At 42.0% G+C, this 12,196-nt stretch overlaps 1 protein-coding gene across 1 annotated transcript in view; it reads right to left on the bottom strand.

Moving 5' to 3' along the window:
* LOC117385449 (zinc finger protein GLIS1) overlaps positions 1-6,197 on the bottom strand; it is a 53,940-nt gene extending 47,743 nt beyond the window's left edge. Inside the window, exon 1 of the mRNA XM_033982738.2 lies at positions 6,144-6,197. The gene's annotated coding sequence lies outside the window, so the exon portion shown is untranslated. The remainder of the gene's footprint in view (positions 1-6,143) is intronic.
* Positions 6,198-12,196: the final 5,999 nt, after the last annotated feature.

Consider the following 12,196-nt stretch of genomic DNA (forward strand, 5'->3'; position numbering starts at 1 on the left):
AAATATATCGTTACTTCAGAACTTTACTCAAGAAGTAGTAGCAGAAATTTGATATTTAATTAAGAGTAAAAACATATTTGTGGATACTCAAGTAACAGGAATGTGTCTGGACAAAACATCTGATTTATAATAAAAAAAATCAAGTAACACAAATGTTCAGATCATTCAAATAAAATCAAGTCACCTGTCGCTTTGTAACATGTTTTTGTTTATTCACGGAGAATTGGTGTGGGCGGAGCAAAGGGATGGAGGCTTGTGGGCGGAGCAAAGGGGATGGAGGCTTGTGGGCGGAGCAAAGGGGATGGAGGCTTGTGGGCGGAGCTTTGGACAGAATCATCCATAAGGAGAGTTTGGTTAAAGTCCCAGCAGAGAGATCTCTAGATTACTGAAACATGAACCTCTTCTGTTTCTGATGAGGAACAGAGTTAGAAAATGACAGAAAACACCAAAAAGTGGATTTTGTACAATTCTGTCTCTTTTAAAGGGAGTTAAAGGGAGGAGTTGTCTGGGGAGGGGGAGGTCCATGCACGATTAGACCCAGACGAGCATTAAAAGATAGTCATAAAAGATGGATTTGCAATAAACAAAGACGTCCATCTCCAGTGGAAAAATGCATTTGCTTAAACTGTGCCAGGAGATGTGGTCATCACAGACGAGTTTTACAGTTGGTGTTTTCCAGTTCGTGCCGATGCAGCAGAGTCACGTCTGAGGCCGACGCAGATGAATCTCAGGTGAATAATATTTAAAGAGCCTGGATTTGGCCCAGTGCAGACATAATGTAAAAGCTGTAAAAGCAGCTCTTCAGGTCAAAATAAATCTGCCGTGTGCTGTCTGCATCTAACCAGGAAGTGCACGTTAGCATACTAGATGTTAGCTTTACTGTTGGGCAAAAATCCACTGGTCTGAGTTTAAAAGAGCTTTTCACACATTGAGGTGAATCATTAGGATGTTCAGAATGTATAAGTGAAGAATAAGTGTTGTTTTTAGACAGTAAAAATCAGGTACAGCATCTTTTTAAGAATTCATGAATAAAAAACAAAAACATAAAAAGTTTGAACCTTTTGCAAACGGCTGCGCTGACTGTGCTGAACGGAGTCAACAACAACAACAGAGACGTTAACACGAGTCATGTGTCACTAATGCACTTTAATAATCTGGAGATAAACGTTTATAATCAACCTGCTCCTGTTTTTAATGTTTAAACGTTTAAACTCACGTCTGCTCCTGTTTTTTATGTTTTAAATGGACCTCTGCAGTTATTTGGTTTGTGTAGTTTTGTTTGTTTTGTTTTGTATTTTCACAGATAAATGAAATGTTCCTGTGGAGACTTGATGCACAAAACGACAGAGCCGTGGACGGGTCAAATGCAGAGGACAAAATGATCACATCTACTCTTCAGTCAGATGGATCAAATGAGGAAAGATGATTTGAAAGAGTCAACTCTACAAATACCAAAACACTGACCCAACTACTCCCACAATGTCCAGGACAGCACAGAACATGGTTTGTCTCATTCACTTGTGGTTTTAAACTCACTCCAGTGGAATGTAAAAGAACATGTTTCTGCTGTGACTTTATGGAGATATGGAGCTTGTATCAGTCGAGCCTCAGCTCCGCCCCCTCCAGTGACATCATGGGAGAAACAACACAAAAATAACAACTATATATTTTAGAAACAAAACTGAGATGACTCTAACACGGGCTCACACCGCCTCAGGTCAGGACGGACCTGGTCAGGACTCGGCAGCCTCGTCTCCCTCAGTCTGCCCCAGGGCAGCTGTGGCTACATCATTGTGTGGGATGAATGTTCAAAGTCACTTTACAATTTTGTACATTAATCAAAGTATTTTCAAGTGACAATGACACTATAATAAATCATGACGTCTATTTAACCGAGTCCTGTTGAGCTTGTGTCTCTATGGTTCTCATTTATGTGGATCTTTTTGTTATAATTTACACATTTTAAATCACAATATTCATATAAAACACTTCATAAAAGAAACACTGCAGCTGATTTCAAGTTCATAAACTGCAGTGTCCAATGGAGCTGACGTCGCCATAAACGTCATCACACTAAAGCGCCGCATGCTGCAGCGCCCCCTATGGACAGATGCACATCACACTAGAGCAGAGCGTGTCACACTGGGCTCGTGTCACAGTGGACGTGTCACAGTGGGTGTGTCACAGTGGGCACGTCACAGTGAGTGTGTCAAAGTGGGTGCGTCACAGTGGGCGTGTCACAGTGGGCGTGTCACAGTGGGCGCGTCACAGTGGGCGTGTCACACTGGGCTTGCGTCATAGTGGGCGCATCACAGTGGGCGTGTCACAGTGGGCGCGTCACAGTGGGCGTGTCACAGTGGGCGTGTCACACTGGGCTTGCGTCATAGTGGGCGCATCACAGTGGGCGTGTCACACTGGGTTTGCGTCACAGTGGGCGTGTCACAGTGGGCGTGTCACACTGGGTTTGCGTCACAGTGGGCGTGTCACACTGGGCTTGCGTCATAGTGGGCGTGTCACAGTGGGCACGTCACAGTGGGCGTGTCACAGTGGGCGTGTCACAGTGGGCGCGTCACAGTGGGCGTGTCACAGTGGGCGCGTCACAGTGGGCATGTACTGGTGGAGGTGAAAACGTGGGTAAATCGGTGAAATGGCGTCTTAAATACTGGAGAATAAAGATGATTCAAAGACTAAACAGGTTCAAGAGACTAAATGAGAAGAAAACAGCTAGAAAACGGAACAACTCTGAAAAGTCCATTTTGCAGAATTGGCCTGATTTAAGTGTAAAAAACAAATGACATTTTAACAACAGCAACAACTCTGCCCCATGTTCACTGCAGCAGCACAACCATCAACCTCCTCAGCCTCTCCGTCTCCTCCTCTTCACCACCAGTGTCTCAGCCACGTGTCATATTTTGAATATTTCATACTGAACTAAAGTAAGAACTTTAAGTAGCCTAAATCAACTTAAAATCACAAATTTGCTTTTTGTTAAAATAAAATAAATCCTAAAATAAAGTAAAAAGACGACATCATACATTTATTAAAAGTCGACATTTATCGAGCTAAAATTATGAAATAAAAAGAACAATAGTCGTATTATACAGTGAAAAGACACTTTCATTTTAAAAAGACATATTAGTCAGAGTATTTCCTTTGCATGGGATCAGAACCATCTTTAATGTGTTTGTTTCACTGATAATGACCTCAGAACAGATTTAGATAATCAAATAAACTGCTGTCCTTTGTCTGTCGGAACAAGTCCAAACAAAAACGTTGTGCGATTTCTCCATAAACTCAATTGAAAAAGACGACTCCTGCCTTTTCCATAATTTAAGCCAGACTCAATGTTGAAATCTTACTATTCTTTTCATTTACTCTCAGTGGGTCCTGTTACCCGCCGCTTGTGTCACTCAGGGGTGTTGCAAAACAGGAGGCGCCTCCGTCCAGAAAAAAAACATTTCAAAACCAAATTAAACTGAAAAGACCAATCGGCCGATGTGACTAAAGACGCTAAAGAAAGAAAAGAAAATGTCCAAATGCAACTGCCGCTAATGATAAAGATAATATGTCAAAAACGTGTTGGACAATAGTTATACTGAAGTAAATGAGACTCTGGGCTAATGCTAACAGGCTAATGCTAACAGGCTAAAGACGTCCCATTTCAAACTGGAGTAATAGTGAATTTATTAGCATTGATTAGCGTCAGTGATCACATGATGTGTCTCAGATGAGCCAAGTCACGTTTAAAGCCTAAAACTGTTAAAGGTGCAGAACTTTTCTGGTGGAGGGTTCGCTACCTGCTTGTCTCCATGGAAATGCCAGGAATATGCCAAAGTGTGGCATTAAACTTGAGCTGTGGAGAGCTGCACATCACACACAGCACAACAGGACGCTGCCGAATCCCATCACCAACAAAGAAAATAAAACTGGAGAACGAAGTACAGAGCAGCGGGTGTGTGGCAGTGAAGAAGACGACAAAACAAGGACAAAACAAGGACAAAACGGGGACAAAACAGGGACAAAACGGGGAGAAAAAGGGGGACAATGACATCTTGAATACAGGAGAATGGAGGATTATTTTTATTTTATTTTATTATTATTATTTTTTTTTGGAGGAGGATTATTCAAACATGAACCACTCTAAATACTATGACTTTATTCTCATAAAATTACGTCTTTAATGTCGAAATGCTACGACTTTATTCTCGTAGCACCCGCATACTTTATTTTATTTAACTGACCCTCATACTCCGAGGTAAAATACAACTTCAGAGGCTCAATGAGAAACTAGAACATGTTTAAAAGCTCTGAATAGTCCAGTTTGCAGGACAGGTCCACTTTAACTCAGCAGCACTGAAGGATGGGTCAACTGCAGAGGACAAACGTCTCCACAGGGACCGTATTTGGTCTTATTACATAAAACAGACAAGCTCAATCTAAATCTGTCAGGATAAAACTGGCCCTGATCTTTCTCTATAAAGACGACAATTTTCTACAAACACAAATCTACATAAAAACCATTGAAATAGTGAATTCTTTTAAATTGAAAATCACGGCCTGAGCTGAGGTCTGAGGTCTGGTCACATCTGAGCTCTGAACCCTGAGCTCTGAGGTCTGAGCTCTGAGGTCTGAGGTCTCGTCACATCTGAGCTCTGATGTCTGAGGTCTGGTCACATCTGAGGTCTGAGCTCTGAGCTCTGAGGTCTGAGCTCTGAGGTCTGAGCTCTGAGGTCTCATCACATCTGAGGCCTGAGCTCTGAGGTCTGACCTCTGAGGTCTCGTCACATCTGAGCTCTGAGGTCTGAGCTCTCGGGTCTGAGCTCTGAGGTCTCATCACATCTGAGCTCTGAGCTCTGAGGTCTGAGGTCTGAGCTCTGAGGTCTCGTCACATCTGAGCTCTGAGGTCTGAGGTCTGAGCTCTGAGGTCTGAGCTCTGAGGTCTCATCACATCTGAGCTCTGAGCTCTGAGGTCTGAGGTCTGAGCTCTGAGGTCTCGTCACATCTGAGCTCTGAGGTCTGAGGTCTGAGGTCTGAGGTCTGAGGTCTGAGCTCTGAGGTCTGAGCTCTGAGGTCTGAGCTCTGAGGTCTGAGCTCTGAGGTCTCGTCACATCTGAGCTCTGAGGTCTGAGGTCTGAGGTCTCGTCACATTTGCTCAAACAGATCACAGTCGTGTTTCTAAAACTCAGTGACATTTTTGGACATGTTTGTGTAAAAGAATCAGCAGAGACTGAAACGTGATGGAGCCAAAACAAACGTGACCATGAGGGGGCGCTACAATGATTCTTCTTTATATTTTATAATTATGTGGAAATGCCCAATACAAAAAAGATTCTCAAGCGTAGAATCAGATCAGGCTCCATGTTTATGGCACATTATTCACAACTATGGAACTGGATCATTGACTGTAGTAGTAACTGTAGTAGTAGTAATAGTAGTAGTAGTGGTAGTAGTAGTAGTAGTAATAGTAGTGACCGTTAGGACAACCAGTGATGGGAGAATACTTTGAACGTGTATTTAGTTACAGAACAGGGAATACCCAAATAAAAATGTATTTTGTGAAGTATTCTGTCACATAGTCCAATCAGAGTACTGTGTTCTGAATACTCTAAAATAATGAAGTATTCATAGTGAAAACACATGTGAAATCTATTTATTCATTTTATCTTTGTTGCACTGTTTGTTCTGCATTTATTTATGTTTAATTATAGACAAAAATCCCACGTGCCTCTCCACAGAGCGGTGTTTGGAGTGAAGTGTTAATGAGCACAAAGTAAAGATAAAAGTACATGATGAAGTACTGCCATGTACTCCTTTGACTTTATAAAAGTAACTGTATTCTGAATATCACCTAATGAAAGAGTAACTGTATCAGGATACACATACTCAGAGTGAGTATTCAGAATAAGTACTGAATACTCACTCTGAGTATGGGTACTTTCGGGTACTGATGTTTTTATGACGTCATAAATCTCACTTCATTTTGTCGACATTAAACTCTCGTCTCTTGTAAAGTTTAAAGTTCTGTTTATGCTTCACCTTCTCTACATTAGAAGTAGAGAACGTGATAAAACTCATGTCAGAGGAGCAGATTCTTTCAAAAGTGACTCAAATAAAGAGTTAAATGTTGATATAAATGTACTTACAGCTCAGTGCGTCCCTGGAGACAGCTCTGCAGTGTTTCCATCAGGACAGCGCTGCTCCATGAGTGAAATGACTAAAACAATCCTCAATCCTCAAGTATTTTTGGCTTTGGGACGTCCCACTTCCACCCCCTGCACGGCTCCCCTCGTCCCGACACGTTACATAAATCTGAGAAACAAGAGGGAAAAAGGAGAAACAGAGGAGGAGAAGAAAGATTTAAGGAAAGAGCCGTAGATTTAGTCATTTCAGTCACTGTTCTATCTTTAAATCTGTGACTAAAAAGACGAATCATTTGACTGAATAATTCAGACTAAACCAAACTAGACCCAAACTTCACTTTTATATCACAGAAAATACAAAATACACTTTCTGATTGGCTAATATCACCACGGATTAAATCAACTGAATTATCATAACGTCTTTGTCGACTTAAAGGTACAGTATGTACTTTTCTGGAGGTGGAACGTCACCTGCATGTTTCCATGGAAATAGAAAGTTAAAGTTAAACTTCGGAACATTCTCTATGGATACAGACATGTTAATGCCAAACAGGGGAAGATTATAGCCAAAGGAACATTTCCATGGAAACATGCAGGAAGTTAAGTTAGAGTCAGGTTTGTGGAGATGCGAGCCCATTCACAGTGAGGATGCATGTTTTTCTAAGTTTGTCACTGCAATAAACACAACCAAAATGAAAAAAGTTACACACGATGGCTTTAAAAAAAATGAAAATGCTAAATGGTTTTATACGGCGCTTTTCCACCTGCAAGGCTGAGGGGGGTTAAATGTCTTGCCCAAGGACACAATGGCAGAATTCACACCTGTGGGTTAGTGGATCTGACGCTCAACCAATGATGTTTATGTCGAGAGCGGGATTTGAACCACCAACCTTCAGATCAGTGGACAAACCAGCTGAGCCACTGCCCAGTAGCTCAGTGAGACTAAAACAGTTTTATAACAGTTCAGTTTTATAACAGTTCAGTTTTATACGTCACTGCATCAAATCAACTAAAGTTGTTTTTATAACTGTAAATACGACACACTCTTAATGTGAGTGGGCTCGCCTCTCCACAGATCTGCTCATGGGACCTGCTTGTCTCAGTGGATATACATAAGTTAGTCTGTGAAGTTAGTCTGTGAAACATTTCAGACAAAGCAATAACGTCTCCATGGAGATAAATATGTTGTTACACAGTGCCCCTTTACCCGTCCATAGGCCTGAGTTTTACCTGAGAAAAATCAGAGGTTTAATAAAAACAGCTTTAAAAAAATAAATGTTATAGACATATTTGGAAAAACATTTCATACAAAACCCCATTGGAATTCGTGGTCACTTTTGCCGTAGACGGAGCATTAAACCGAACACGCTCTGAGTAATCCTGATATCTGAATGCCAAAAGTATTTATTCATTTCTCAACAGAAAGTGAAGTCTGCTGTTTTGTCTGTGCCTCATCCGAGTGGAGAACGTGTGTCGTTTGTCATAAACGTTTGACAGTTTAGTGGTCGCACAAAATCCTAAAGCACGAAAACAGCCGCCAACGCAAACAGAAACGCAAAGAGCCGCCAACGCAAAGAGCCGCCAACGCAAACAGAAACGCAAAGAGCCGCCAACGCAAAGAGCCGCCAACGCAAACAGAAACGCAAAGAGCCGCCAACGCAAACAGAAACACAAAGAGCCGCCAGTGCACACAGAAACGCAAACAGAAACGCAAAGAGCCACCAACGCAAACAGAAACGCAAAGAGCCGCCAACGCAAACAGAAACACAAAGAGCCGCCAGTGCACACAGAAACCGTCTGTGATTTACGGCACATTTGAATGTCCGCTCATACAAAGACACTCGAAAAGAGCCATTACACAAACATTACTTTGGCTTGTCGTGATACAATATCAATATGTTAAACTTTATTTCAATAAAGATACTCAACATCCAATACTGTTTCCGATACCACAATGACAGTAAAAAACACTTTATTTAGACAATAGAATGTGATGTTCAATATTAAATGTTGTATTTTGTGTTCTATATGTGTGTAATCCTCAGTGTGCAGTAGGTTCATCGTGGTCCATGTGTGTGTGTGTGTACTAGTCTGTGTGTCTTATATCAGTCTGTGTGTCTTATATTAGTCTGTGTGTCTTATATCGGTCTGTGTGTCTTATATCGGTCTGTGTGTCTTATATCGGTCTGTGTGTCTTATATCGGTCTGTGCGTCTTTTATCGGTCTGTGTGTCTTATATCGGTCTGTGTGTCTTATACTGGTCTGTTTGGTCTTTTAATTGTTCTGATACAGAGTCTATACTTTTTTTATACTTTTACCTTTATATCGCCTCAGTCTTTATGAACCAGGTCACAGACGTTACACAAATGAAACGTTTTGGATATCACTGTTTGGTCCTAGGGTCAATAACCATGAATAATCATGAAATCATCAAGAATACGCATGAATAATTGGAGGCGAGCCGTAGTACAGGTCAGGTTTAGGCTCGCTGAGGAGGCGAGCCGTAGTACAGGTCAGGTTTGGGCTCGCTGAGGAGGCGAGCCGTAGTACAGGTCAGGTTTGGGCTCGCTGAGGAGGCGAGCCGTAGTACAGGTCAGGTTTAGGCTCACTGAGGAGGCGAGCCGTAGTACAGGTCACACAATAACTTTGCCTCTTACATATACATTACATATTGGTCTAGTTCAGTGGTGGAGAAAAGTAACAAAGTACAAAAGTACTTCAATGAAGTACAGACACTTAAAATTTGACTACAGTCAATACTTTTACTTGAGTATATTTGAGAGCAGTATCTGTACTTTATTTAAGTACATTTTACAGTGGATAGTATTTTAATATTCACTAATAATGAAGTGAGTCATACTGTGTCAATACATTTAACTCACAAAATCACAATGAAATCCTTTTTACTATTAAAGTACATTCTTAAATTGGTACTTTTACTTAAGTTGATTTTTATGCAGTCCTTTTACTGCAGTAGTTTTAGTAGTACTTTTATTGTACAGTAGTATAAACCGTGTACTTCATCCTGGTCTAATTTATTTTAAAGCTGCTATTGCACAATTTGAGCGTTTTGTTTTTGATTAAGGCAAAAGTGAAGCACATTCACAAAGATCAATTTCACCTCAGAAAAACGATTAATGATTTTTACAGAATCTAAGTCGACAGAAGCGGCTCATTTTTATCCAAACAGGACCATTTTCTTCTAAATTGGGGTATTAGTATTGGGGTATTATTGGGGTTGTATTATTTTTGTGCTGCCTTGTATTCAAGTCTTCTGACCAATTTATAAAGTCTGCAGCCCCAGCTCTGGGAAATTATGTTCAGTTTCACTAATAATAGTAGACTAAAGATTACAATGGTTAATTCATTTAATGCTTAACAATATTCTGTGTCACCTGTAGGGGTCACTGTCACTATATTTGGACATTTAAAGGCCCACATCACACTTTTCTCTTTAAAGGGCTCGTATTCCTCTTTTCTCTGGTCTGTTCTAATGTCGTTTCCTCGTCACACACAGACCTGGAGTTGTGTTTTGTTTCATTCACATGTTTAACACACAAACCTGCAGATTTAGGCTGAGTTCTTCTCTCAAACTGAAAACACTCTGTTCCACCTTGTGATGTCATCATGTTGTAATACAGGAAGTGCTCCACTGTGTTTTTAAACTCCACACACCTTCACTAGAATCATTTGGATAATTTCAGTCTTGGAATTGCACAATCTCGACTGAACTAAAGGTAAAAGGAGCTGTTCACTTGAAAACTAACACTTCATGACATCACAAGGTGGAACAGAGCATTTTGAGCTTTGGAGATGTTACAGACTAACTGGACTAGATCAGAAGGTACTGGCTCTTGGAGGAGTGTGACAGTAATAATACAATGACACAGAAATTTGAGTTTTGTGCATGTGCTGAATATTAAAAGTGCAAAACTGAAAACATAAAACATATAAACCCAAACATTTACGATATAACTACAGATTCAATTCAATTCATTTATTTTTGTAACGCCCAAAATCACAACAACAGTTGTCTGAAGGGCGTTCATGTTTTGGTTGATGGGGGAAACCGGAGTACCCGGAGGAAACCCATCCAGACACGAGGAGAAACATGAAAAACTCCACACAGAAAGGCCTGGTGACCCGGGGATCAACCAAACCTTCTGCTGTGAGACATGAGCCACTCAGCCACCGAGATATACACACAAAAACACAACAACACACAAAAACAAACAACACACAAAAACACAACAACACACAAAAACACAACAACACACAAAAACACAACAACACACAAAAACACAACAACACACAAAAACAAAACAACACACAAAAACAAAACAGCACACAAAAACAAAACAACAGGCAAAATCAGACAAAACAAGAAAAATCGGCCAGACGAGGAGGAGGAAGACCAGACGAGGAGGAGGAGGGCCAGGCGGGGAGGAGGAGAGGGTCCAGCTGTCATCGGGGCATCTGAAAGAGATACACTGCACAGGGGGAGTGGGACAGGGGACAACATGTGAATAGCATTGCTGATGAGAAAATAGGACAAAATGAAAACAGATATGATCATCAAGCTGAAAGTCTTGATATGAGTTCAACTGGACGAGCCTCCTACCAGACCACCGCCGGCGAGCCTCCTACTAGACCACCGCCGGACAAGCGTCCTACCAGACCACCGCCGGACGTGCCTCCTACGAGACCACCGTCGGACGAGCGTCCTACCAGACCACCGCCGGACGAGCGTCCTACCAGACCACCGCCAGACGAGCCTCCTACTAGACCACCGCCGGACGAGCCTCCTACCAGACCACCGCAGGACGAGCCTCCTACCAGACCACCGCCGGACGAGCGTCCTACCAGACCACCGCCAGACGAGCCTCCTACTAGACCACCGCCGGACGAGCCTCCTACCAGACCACCGCAGGACGAGCCTCCTACCAGACCACCGACGGACGAGCGTCCTACCAGACCCTCGCAGGACGAGCCTCCTACCATGCCACCGCAGGACGAGCATTCTACCAGACCGCAGAAGCTGTTGTGACACAGTTCACGTCTCTTCGGTTCTGTGTCCTGTGTTTTGACAGACAGGACCAACCATCAGTAAAAATCATTAGTTCATAAGTTAAACTCGCTGGTAATCTTGGTTTATTTAGTTCAGTGTATAGAAATTTAAATAATTTCACACTGTAAATAAACATTATAGCAATACTCTTTTTCTTAAGGTGTATTGCATATATACGCCATAGAAATCAGAACGAAGGTGCTAAAAAAACAACAACAACAGCAAGTTCTACTGGAAAAACATTCATTAAATTTCCTCGGCCTTGAAATGCTTTAGCCAAGAAATAAAGATTGGCTACAATACAGAAGGACGACAATGACCTGGACGAAGTGCATTTGAATGCATTGTTACAATAGACAGGTAAACAAAGTAAACAGGTGCAAGATGCTAGCAGACTTTTTTGTGCTAATGCTAACAGCTTTTGGCGTAACAACAAGACAAACAGACTCACCAATCCCACTTTTTAATCTGTTTGCAGCTAGAACCCAGCTCCTGCGGTGGTTAGGGACTTCTAAAAGCTTAAGGGCTTAGTTTTAGAGTGGATAAACCTTATAAAAGTGAGTATTTATAGTTGTTTACAGGACTAACCTGTGCGACAGTCCTGCAGCTCCTCCACACCAATCCCAAACACACGAAAGAAGCACAGAAGAGGGAACATGACCATGAGACCGCGGCGAGACCGCGGCGAGACCGCGGCGAGACCGCGCCGAGACCGCGCCGAGACCGCGCCGAGACCGCGCCGAGACCGCGCCGAGACCGCGCCGAGACCGCGCCGAGACCGCGCCAATTTATATTTTCCGCAGTTTATGCGCATTTTATAATGCGGGTTACATATGTTTTTGAGGAGATAACAGCATTTTAACATGACTTCAAGCTCATAAGAGTCAGCTTTGTGTAATGTAGGATCTTTAAAGCCAATTTAAACCTGAAATAGTAAAAATGTGAACTGACATATTGGTCAGTAAGGCTTGTTATTGTAGTGTTCATT

This window comes from Periophthalmus magnuspinnatus, chromosome 17 (assembly GCF_009829125.3).
Source record: "Periophthalmus magnuspinnatus isolate fPerMag1 chromosome 17, fPerMag1.2.pri, whole genome shotgun sequence".
NCBI lineage: Eukaryota > Metazoa > Chordata > Actinopteri > Gobiiformes > Gobiidae > Periophthalmus > Periophthalmus magnuspinnatus.